The following is a 4,013-nucleotide window of genomic DNA, read 5'->3' as shown; positions in this document are numbered from 1 at the left end:
CGAGTTTTCCCCTCTGGCAGCTTATGTTTGTTGCTCCTTATTCCTAAGCTTCCCCAGCTTATGAGCTTATATTTGTTGCTCTTTTATTCCTAAGTTTTCTCAGCTTACGAGCCTTGGTTTGTGGGTGGGTAAGGGTACCCACGTCATAACCACCCAACCGAAACTTATATCTTTTGAATTTCTTCACTTTTAACAACTTCTTCAAATCGAATAAGGCTAGACATGAAATTTATATATGTCACGATCCCAGCAATATTTAAATTCCATCATAAAATCAACATGATATATTTGATTTTTGTTTCTATATCTTTTGAATATAAACGGGAATATGAGTAAACCTTAGGAACTAAAAGTCTAAAACCTTCTTACTCAACTCCTAATTACTATTAAGTTTTTTTTCTTAAAAAGAAAGAAAAGAAAATCTCACACGCTTTATTCAGTTTATTGGGTGTGAAGCCTTAGACTACGGTTACCAACCTTTATTTGGAATTATTATGCTTTCTCTATTTTATCCCTTACTACTTTTTTAATTCCAGTGATGGGTGCCACCATATGTTATGTAACACGTGACGTGTCATTCTGGAAAGTGTTCGTGGGACTGGTCTCTATTTCCACTCTCGCTGATAACGGGGGTAACAAAATCAGCCAGGTTGGTGTGACACAACCACATAAATTTAGTTGGTATTGGTTGAGGTATTTACAACACCGACATTTAATCTAAAAAATAAATATGTAAATGTCTGAAACAATATCAAAACTCGTACAACTTATAATCAAAGTAACACGAATTCAATTGATGAGGTTAGGTTCGTCACGATATCAGCGCTAAAGCCAAAAAATAGTAAATACCCAAAATAGTATTATTAGTCGTATAGTTTATTAAATGAAAAAACATATTTAAAATGAAGTTTATTCTGCCACTATTGGTTAAGTTCGTTATGGTACCGCGACTAAACCCAAAAACTAACAAAAAAACATAGTAAAAACAAAAATTGGTAACACTTGGCATTGGTTAAGCTTGGGCATTGCAGTTGCAAGTCAACGCTAATTCGTGTGATGTCAGTTAAGTTCATTGTGGTATCATAAATGAACCCGAAAACTAAATTTATGAAATTAAGATATTTAAACAAAAAAAATCGATATTTGAAACAAAAATGAAAATTAAAATAAAATATTTAAGAATATTATTTGTGGCATCAGTCAATTTTTTCTCTCAATAAATCATTCATAATATCATTGTTTTGAATTTAAATAGTTACCTATTTAATGAAAGTGGGAAAACTTGATAAACATTTTGTTGTTTGAATACGATATATGAAATGGATAATGACTATTAGCTTATAATCCTATGAGTAAAGGGTCATTTTCATCTTTATGGTTTGACAAGTAATGCGAATTTAGTTTAAAATGTTTATTTTTTGTATATGGATCGTCCACGTTTCTTAGTTCTTACCAGTTACATCCAAATCACTGACCCCATTATATTTAATCGTTAAGTCAGGGGTAGTCATGTCTTTTCACTCTTTATTTATTATAATACTTATTTCAGTTAACTGTAGTTTTCGTCCCTGTGGTTTATCCAAATCTGTAGTTTTAGTCTAGTAGTTTCAAATTTGCAATTTTCTTCCATATGGTTTCATATCATTTGCAATTAAACTGGAATTCATTAATCTCGTTAAGTCTGTTCAGTAAACCCATCAGTGTGCCCTTCACCAGAGGGGCGATTTTGTCCCTCTTTTTTTCGTTTATTTTCCAAATACATCTAAGCCCCTCACGTGAGGGGACTTAAGAATTAGGACTGAGGTTTATCTAGGTAGAAAAATGACAAAAATGGTCGTCACGTAAGGGGCACGCAGATGGGTAAACGACCAAAGTTAATGGGGTTAATAAATTTGGGTTTAATTGCAAGTGAAATAAAACTAAAAGGATTATATGAATTTTCATATCAAATACTTGGTAAGATTAATTTTTAGTTTAATGAGATGTTATAACTCGTTTAAAGGCTATCTGGGTTTGGTAAGACTTATACCCGTGAATTCGGGTAAAATGCATGAAAGCCTTCATTTACAAATAAAGCCATATATACTAGTTTTTTCCCCCGTATTACGGGGTTGTTTTACATTATTCGTTTCTAATATATATCGTTTTATGGATTTTAATTTATTTATTGTAAGGGAGTAGAACAAACCACATAATAAAAGTAAAGAAATAAATGAAGAAAATCCCATCCCACATTGGTGGAGGAAAGAAAAGGATGGCATCCACCGTGATAAAAATAAAAGTGTCAGTACTCGTCCCACATCGCTATATTATAAAACTAGTAAGCTCTTTATAAGAAAGAAAACTCATATGTTAATATTCTTATAAGACAAATCACACTCAGTGGTCCTAGCGGAGGGTGCGAAGCACCCAACACGCACGTGCACGGGCTCGGGCGAAGCGCAATGGGCGCAATGTGACGCTTTGATGGCGCACTTTGCACTTCGCACACTCGCATCGCCACGAGCCGCCCTCGAAAATTAAGGGCGATATGCGACAACCTAATAAAGTAAGACATCGCGTTATGGGACGTGGAGGTTACACAGACGTGACACGTGGCACGCCACTAGGGCTGACTCAGCAATGCTATAAGATTCTTCGCGATACGCGATGACCTTTGTTTATGACCATCGCGTATCGCGACAGGCTCCAGAATCTCCTATAAATATGTTGGAAACGGGACACTCCTCTTCGTCCAAAATCTTTCTTTCTCTCTAAATTTCCTGATACATAAATTAAGAAGATGGTATAATACCCGAGTGTCGTAGCGATATCCTATTGGATCGAAAGAAACTTATATATGTGAATCCAAAAGCTCTACCTATTAAGGTAAGACATTGTGTCATCGTGTAAAGTTTCTAATCTCGTGATTATTATTATGATTATTGGTTTTATACTAATCTATATATACTGCATTATGTTTAACCTATGTGCTTAATACCAGGAAGCATTCTTTAATTGTAAACCTATAAGGTGAGACATTCGAGTTTTTGTACAACTTACATTTGCATGAGACAACTATTTTTCCGACACTGTCATGATAATTTCAAAACCTATAAACCTCATGGCAGATAGTATAAATGTTTTCAAATATATCTTTAAAATATTTCAAATACATTACAGTGATTAAGTCTATGTAGACTTACAATATGGTTACTACAGGTATTGTGGGGTTTTGTATACAAGGCTTACCTACTGGACTATTACATGTTACTTATTGGACAAGTGTTAGCCAATAAATAATATGACCACAATCATCGTTATGGTCGAGTGACAAGTACCTTTCCGTAATTTGTAAGCAGATAGATGTAAAAACATTTCAATGCTGTAAATGTAAAATGTGTCATTTACAAATGAATGTACTCACCAGTATTTCTTGCTGATCAAATATTTTAAACATGTTTCAGGTGACTTGTTAAAGACAAAGGAATGATGTATGCGGGCTTCTAGCTTAAATAAGTGGCTTGTCACCAGAATAAAGAAGCGTGTTTTGTAAATTAGGGTTTATCCCTATAAAGTTTATGTTTATATCAAAATAAATTAAATTCTCAGTTTATAATAATAATAATAATAATAATAATAATAATAATAATAATAATAATGATAATGGTGTTTTTATAACTCTGATCATTTTTCCAAATAACGGTTCTGATAAAAATATTCCGCTGCAATATAATTTAATAAACACCGATTCCACCAATCAATGTTCACGGCTTCCCTTCTCGGGTATAGGGGTCGGGGGCTGTGACAATGACCCACTTATTTTTTAATATAAAATTATTTCTTAATAGTCATAAATAATACTTTTTTTAAATTCCCCTGTATTACGGGATTGCATTATATTATTCGTTTATTTATCTATATATTTTTTTGGATTTTAATTTATTATAAGAAAGTTAATAATATACTTAAAATTTTATAATGAAAGGGTTTCACAAATAAATAAGATTTTATAACCCGGTTTAACAGCTATA

Source organism: Bidens hawaiensis, unplaced genomic scaffold (assembly GCF_021521415.1).
Source record: "Bidens hawaiensis isolate Kalapana, Puna unplaced genomic scaffold, B.hawaiensis_p1.1 tig00023394_1, whole genome shotgun sequence".
In the NCBI taxonomy this organism is placed as follows: Eukaryota; Viridiplantae; Streptophyta; class Magnoliopsida; order Asterales; family Asteraceae; genus Bidens; species Bidens hawaiensis.
This window is presented reverse-complemented; position numbering follows the sequence as displayed.